Below are 8,104 nucleotides of genomic sequence, written 5' to 3' on the forward strand. Positions count from 1 at the left end.
CAAATTACTCTTACACACAGACTGTTGCAGGCAGCTCGTGAAGACAACTTTGTTTCCTGACCTGCAGACACATTTCTTGTTGCACAGCTGCACTGAATGCGCTCAGGAAACCCAGGATGTAATCCAAAAGCAAGAAAATTTTCTAGCAGTCTCTTATGACTCATGATGCAACAAAACCTTCCAATTAGTAACCATACAGCAAGGAAGAAGTCAAGTGATTGGAAAAAATATAGAGATCCCCAGTTTCATTACATGCAATGTCATTCTACACAATATATGGATAGGAGAATGTGAAAAATATAAAGTATTTGAAGGCAAACATCCAGCTGAACTCCATCAGGATTTAATTTCTGAGAGGAAATCCTTTATGAACTACTGCTGGCCCTGCTAGGAGTTTTGTTGATAGGTTCTTTTTTTGTAACTGTTTCTAAAGGTGGTGATCAGACTTCCCAGCAATGTCCCTTGCAGATACAAAGCCATAATCAAATACAAATGCAGACATCTCTTTTTAAAATCTGTGCCTAATTGATTTCCATGTATACAGGAGCTCTGCATGCATAAACCACTGGATTCCCCCCCTGCGCTCGCAGCCCCAGGCTCTCGTGTAACCCTGAGCACTGCAATGTAATTAACGTGTCTGAACTCGCCACTGCTTGCAAAGGTATAATCTTGCCATGAACTCACTACATCAGGAGATCTCTTAGCTGTGCCAAAACATCTGCAAGGTGCAGTAGAAACCTGAGCAGATAAGATCGCTATCAATTAGATATTTCTAGTTCAGCAGTCTCATTGCAGACTTGCTGCTCTCTCTTGAGTGAGAGAATGAAACTATTTTTCTCATGTTCTTGCAGTTATTGTGTATGTTTCTGAGAGTTTATTTTGACTCGAGCATTGCCCTGAATCATTCTGCCTGCATCAGCAAATGCCAACAATGTGCTTTCTGGCCTCTCTTACAGCAAATACTTTTGTTCAAGTGCATATTACTTGAACAGTTGGATTGAATATAGCATATTCATTGCATACACACACTTCTGTCCAACCTGTGTGCAAGTTCAAGCACAGTATGTTTCAATTCTTATTTCCCTCAGATTGTCAGATAACAACATTTTACCTCCTCATTATTTCATTTCAGGGGCTTCCTGACTTAGATTCGGTCCCTGCTGGGATCTTCCCAAGTAATCTAAAGTATTCCTGCTTTTCCAGGTTTTTTTGCACCACTTAACTCCTGCGAAGTTAGCACTGCTGCCCTTTTCTGTTGGTGGCTGCTTAAGCCACGGGCACTGCAATGCTTCCTGAGCTAGGATCCAGCCCAGATCATCATCTGTCTCTCTGAGCTCAGCTGAGTGATGTGAACACCATGATTCCCACCTCAGTTTAAAATCACACTACAGCAGACAGACAGGTCAAGGACAAGAAAATACCAGTTCAGAACATCTCTATTATTTTACCTCCAAAGTACAAACTTTCCCAGAGCAAACTGGAAAAAAAAATGTTCGCATTATGATGACAAAATCCAAGATGCAGTGTTCTCTTTCTAAGCTGCCACCATCTGTGTTCTTATAAAGTCGGCACTTACAAATCAGCGGTTGCCTGGAACAGCTTTCTGGACCAATCAGCTGATCCTCAGTCACTTAAAATAAGCATAACTCCTAACATTTGGCTTAAAATAGAGAAAGGCCAGTGTTGGCTAGAAAGTAGCCCCCGCTGCCTAATTCCATGCTCTAGACACTCACTGCCTGCCTGTGCACTTCTGTTGGATCAGCTGTCCTCCGTCTTCATAATCTAGCCACCAACAGCAAGGGAGGAGAGTCTCACAGCACAGCCCCAGCAACAGAACCAGCTGGGTGTCATCTGTAAGCAGCACCTAATGAGAAGGACTTTTCCATGTGTTGGGGCCACATTTAAGGGATGATTCCACTGCTACAAAATAGAGTCCTTAAATTTGAATTTATGGCAAAGAAGGAATACACAGCAGGGCAGGTCAAAAACTTTTGTAAAACTAGTGCAGCTGGTTGAAACCTTTTTTAAAAAAAAAAAAAAAAAGATTTCACTTTGATGTTTGCTTTGCAATAAAAGACATGGAAGATTTTCTGCCAACATGTATGATGGATTTCTAAGTGCCCAGAGCTTCCAGGGTCAAAAACTTCAGGGCTGATTGCTCCAAGGTAAAGACAGAAGGGTTTTCAGGTCCTCTTCTCAGATGCTCAGAGCCTAGAAGCCCAGGGGAGCTAACAAGGCTGCCAGACTCCCCACCGAAGAAGCAGACCTTGAAAGCACTGGGAGGCCCAAGTCTAGCTAGGGCTTGGTGCCATCTTAATGAGGGAACAGGACTGCCAGCTCATTGGCAAGCCCTGCTGCTCTATGGTACCCCAAGTTTGGTCAAAGAAGAGATGGAAATAAATGCCAACAAATTTGATAGTTCTAGCTGGAAAGATGTTTTATAACTTCCCTGCGCCTGTGGGAAAAAAAAATAAAAAGGAAGTCATTCATAAAAAACTATAAAAGCAGGACACAACGCAATTCAGCAGCATCCTCATTAGCATACCTGAGTATGCATTGTAGCTTGGGATCATTTCTCTGGGGAAGGAAGCAGTTTCTTTTCATCCTCTGAGCTACTGGCCTATAAAATACTCATTACCGTAGTTATATGGAAGTTTGTATCCAAGGCTAAAGTTCAGCCAGCAGTGTTTGGCAAAATTGCAGCACTTTTTTTATACAGCAAGGATGCCAACTCCAACACTTTTAAATGTTTTTATATTATATCATAGCAATCCTTGCTACCAGATAACTTTGAGCACAGACCCAATATATACATATGTATATATCTATGTATATTGTGTTTACTTATGCATGTTCCTTGTAGACTTTTGGACTGGGAACAGGCCACATAATGGCTTCTTGGCAGCGCACCGACAAGTGGGCCTTGGAGCACAGGGTGGCTCTGAATGACCTGGAGCCTGCGGAGGCCTCTCCTCTAATATATTTTTTACAGCTTCTGAAATCTTTACCACAATCTCTTTCTTATGTCACTCAGCACTTCTAGAATCTTTAATTACCAGGGAGATATTGCTGAATGAACTCACGCACCCAAGCTCTTCTGCCTGCCGCAGACACCACCTGCGAGATCTGCAGGATTTGCATTTCGCTAGCGTGCCTCCAGCCAGCCGTGCTCCTCTGGAGAGGGCTGGGTGCTAGTGCTGCGTCCTGAGGGAAAGGGGGGCCACTTTTGGCCTTCAGAAGACCTAGTTTTATAAAAGCTGGATTTGCTGGTAATTCTTAAGTGGATTCATATTCCAAGTTAAAATTAGGTTGATAGAGAAAAGAGGCCTTAATGAGACCATCAGAATGAGCCATGAGAGCAGTTGGACTCACAGACATAAAGCTATTTTGTCCCTTCAGCTGAAACAGCCTTTCTGCTTTTTCTGGACCTTACTGATTCCTGCAGTATTTTCTATTTCATTTCAAAGTCCCTTGCAGCAGTCAGGCCTATAACTTCCAGCCCTGCTATCTTCTGCCACTGGAGTGCACAATCTACCCCAAAGTCTAAATCATGCAAGGAGAGGATGATGATAGTCATTCTCCCTAGAATTGGACCACTCATTTTCACGATCAGACCTTAATTTATTAGGTTTTTACATGCACATGGTCACATTTAATCTTGCTAACCCAGTTCTAATGAAGGCAATGTCCCTGAACCACTTGCTCAGGGCTGGAAGTTGGCATTTAGACCATTAGCCTGTGAAACATTTCGCAGTGCTAAATGACTGTGTAACCCAGTGATACAGTAAATAACATTTTATTCTACAGACAACCAGAGCCCCAAATGCCTCCCCATTTGCTGTTTTAATATTGCTGTGCCACTGCAAATTTCAACAGAGTTACTCCTGAGTTATGTCAGTAAAACTGAGATATGACAAAACAGCTCTGCTCCCATCAGTGGGCTTTGGGTTATATATCCTTTCTCTTGCCCTGAAATCTCATCACCTTCTCTTGAACTGCCCCTATGGTTCAATACACAGAAAATGTCCCTCTCAGTGTTATATCTATTTTTCTTAAAGTAAATCCACAGAATGCCCTTGAGTCAGACTTCAGACCATGCCAAGGTGTCTCAGTGCGTTGCAACCTGGAGAAACAGGCCCAGGGTGTACAATACTAGCGGATGGCCATATTCATTAGTTTTAACATACCTTTGCTCTTTGGGATCACACTTGCCTTCATGTCCCTGAGCAGATTGAGAAATTCAGTGAAATGATAGCTTTTACAAACATGGTTAGAAATTTTCAATCTCTTGCTAGCTGGCAATACTATTTGCCAGGTGGAACAGGAGGAGTTTGGCACAAAACAAATCCATCTGGTCTAATATAACTATTTCATTTTGGGTGTATCTTAATGCCACCTTTCTCCTTTTTTTTCACCTTGCTGCACTGCCCTGAAACGCTTGTATGGTTATATAACCATGGTTTCTGCCAGTGTATTTATAATTATCTCTGGAGCTTAGATCAAAGAGCGCTATCTGCCCTTGGTTCTTCTGTGATATTACAGTGCAGGGAAAATAACATCAAACCCAAACTAAGAGCATCCTGCCGCCTTGTTAACTCTGCGGCAGGAGGCGCCGCGGGGGAGGCAGGAGCCACTGCAGGGGAGCCCCGTCCCTCTCCCCTCCGACGCCTCGGGAGAACAGCACTGCAGCCTGCAGGCCACGCTCCTCGGAGCCAACACACCTGCGCTCACCAGAGGAGGTAATACAATATTGTACAGGATTAATAAACCAAAGAAATCAAATGGCCCTTCAGGGAAGGCCCCTCCAAATGCTAGAAATATGTATCAGCTATTTCATCTTGGAGTAAATTAAAAAATATCCATCTTTCAAAACTCAGCATTTTGAAGGCCAAGGGAGGCCCCTTTTTTCTCAGGACCTGGCACTAACCTGGGCACCACTCCCTCCATAGGAGCATGCCTTGCTGGAGAGACCCAAATCCCTGCAGACCACACAGGTGCTGCCTGTGGCAGGGAAAAAAGATTTGATGTGTGAATTCACTTGGTGACATCCCTTGGTAATTAAAGCTCCTAGAGTGCAAAGCAACTGCAGAGAGATGGCAGTAAAAGTGTTGGAAGCAGCAGGACAGCAGGTAGACGAGAACCCAAACTGCCAGAAGAGCAGCTCCAGCAGATGCTAGGTTAGGTCCTCCCTAGCACAACCCTTGCTGCTGACTCTGGCCGCCCTCTGCCAACAGCCTGCTCTGTGGTCTGCTCTGATTCACTCTGCCAGAGCTCCGAGAGGATACAAACTCCCAAGGAAATACAAGAAAAAGTGAAGGGATTTGGCAGAATTCTCTAATTGTAAAGACTGCTAGGATATAATATAAAAACACTGAAATAAACATGGATGGAATTGGCATCCCTGCTTAGAGAAATGTGCCAGCATTTTTAAGACGTGGCTGGCTGAACTTTAGCCCTGGTTACAAACTTCCATATAACTATGGTAACGAGTATTTTTCAGGCCAATAGCAATAGCTCATGGGAGAAAGGAGTATTTCCCCACTCAGGTTATCTTGATCTCTGGTACAGCATTGGGTCTGTTATTGGAGGAATGTAGCAATGTGTTAGCTTTCTAACTTCAAATTCTGCATACGCATCACTGCACACAGTTTGTTTGCATGTTTTTTTACAGCTTGCATGCTTAATTACTTAATGATTTATGGTTGTCATTAAATACTGCTCCTCTCCTTTGGGAAGCTCCAAGAGTAAATGGAAGTGACTTGGAATAGCTCCATTTCTTTGCCTCATGACGAACAGAGAGGTTCAAATACGTAAGTGCTCCTCCATGCCCTTACTGCCTACCTATGGGCTTCTGCAGAGCCCAGGCTCCCTCCGATCCACAGGCACTGCAGTTATTTATAACTGTGCCCTGTGGATCTGGATAGACACTTGGGTCCTGAGACCATCTCAATTTGCAATATGAGAATCATTTAAAAATTTCTTGAATCTGAGAGCTGCAGTGGCACCCCCTGGAGCCTGGTTCCCCACAGGACATGGCATGGGGCGCAGGTGATCGCTTCCCCCCTTTCTGCCACCCGGTTACATATTCTCATGGCCAGAAACTGGCCTGTGCAGGCATTCACCTGTGAGTGAGGACGCAGCGCTGAGCTAGTTCCTGCATCTCTGCATCCGACCTAAGCTCAGCCTCTCCCTAGCCAAGGCTGGGTCTCGCTGTTTCCCTCCCAGGACTCGTGGAACTTTCCACACTGTTCTCTGCAGGCCTGAGAAAGGAGCAGTCTTGCGAACTCTCACTGTGATTAGATGAGCATTTCACAAAGAGGGCAGAGTTAAGGTTGTTGTGAAAGTGGTGTAATAGAAGGCAAGTTTGAAATTTCCTGGTATTGGGAGGTTTAAGTTAATTTTACTTTAAGCCTTCACATATTGGTTTCACTTTCTGGAAGGTATCAGGTGCCACTAGCCTCGTTATGTTATAGCAATTCTTTTTTATTGTGTTTTGAAGATGTGGCAACAGTACTACTTTTCCTATGTAATCCCAGTTTGTTCCCATCAAACCAGGCATGATATCCCGGTGCTGCCTATATAAACTGCTGCAAGGAGAGAACAGAGAAAATGGCACTGCAGGCATGTGGGGTGAGCTTCCCAAAAACCTGCATGCGTCTGCACACCTCCCTTGCTCACACCTCTTGGTGGCATCAGCCACTACCAATGAAACAGCAAAAGTGGGAGAGGATCTGTGTTCAAAGAGTAACACTCAGTCCTGTAAGCTGCTTTGGGCAAGTTTCCTTTGGGGAAAGAGGGAGGAAGACAAACCAGAGACAAACCCAGAGATGACCTTGCTCCGGGCTCCGTGGCCATACAGGCCTGTCAGTGCAGCGCTGTGCCCACGGATGCCACGGGCACAGGCAGGCCCTGAGCGGGTTCACTGCTCGGGCGGTGTCCCTCCGCAAGGAGTCTCTGAGGAAATACTAGATGTCAAGTCTCTTCAAACAGAGGCAGTAAAGCATTTAAACTGTAATAACATGACATACTTGAAGACTGGTGCAAGGTCAGAGAGCCTGTTTGTGAAGGGTTTGGGTGATTTTTTTTTTCTCCTATGCACTGAAAAAGTTGTACGAATCTGGAAAACAGTCTAGGCAACTTCCTTTCTGGGGTCCACATTACAGGGACCCCTTCACAGAATGTTCTTCTCCATTTCCACCAAATGTTTGCTGTAGCAAATCAGTATTTGCGGTTGTCAGGGGTGGACAGGTTGGAGGTTTTCAAGCAGTCTGGATACAAGAAGCAGCTGCGTATCTGCATGGGTGAGACAGTATCTACAGAACAGGCTGTGTCAAGTGACCCCAAACTAAATTTATGCTCTGGCCCTGCTAAGGCATAGCAAATTTCAGAACAGCTTGAGCATGCTTGTGGGTTTCAGAGCACTTCGAAGCGTTGGCTCTGAAAGCGAAAGCTGTGCTGTCAGGGCAGAACTGTGGCGAGAAGACCTTGCAGCATGCAGGTGGAAAGCTAGCAATACTGCAGTTCATTCCCCCTCGAGCTGCCGATGACCCCCCAAATGTCCATAAACTACATCCTTCTGTGCATGCATCCCTAATTTCCTTGTCATCTTAAGGCAAAGAAATCCAAATTGTACCCCAATCACATTTTCCAATATTACCTCTTAAAAGGGATGCAGAGAGTCAAACACCATACCATATCAACCACCATACTCCAAGTAGAGGACATGATAACAGCTTGGGGAGGATCAGAACCATAGTTTGATATCCAGATGTGTGCAACAATCAGTAAATAAAGTATTGTAACAGCAGTAACATTTGGATGGGTTTTTTTTTAAGGAAGGGCTGTATCTTAAAAGTTCCTTGCTCCAAAGACCTCAAATTTGGCCTCTAAACCATGCTAGAAGAGCAACTTACAAGGCAATTCTACCACTCAGATGAATTAATTATGTCTGCACTGCGCAATGCAATGTATTGCAGAGCTCTTCAGTCTGATGCTGCATGAGCCACTTCCAAGCCAGAAACAGTATAGCTGCATCCGTACAGAAGAGATGCTTCCAGTAGCCAAACTTACCTCTGCACACAGTGACACAGTGTCATAGACATGA

This window comes from Apteryx mantelli, chromosome Z (genome assembly GCF_036417845.1).
Source record: "Apteryx mantelli isolate bAptMan1 chromosome Z, bAptMan1.hap1, whole genome shotgun sequence".
Classification (NCBI taxonomy): domain Eukaryota; kingdom Metazoa; phylum Chordata; class Aves; order Apterygiformes; family Apterygidae; genus Apteryx; species Apteryx mantelli.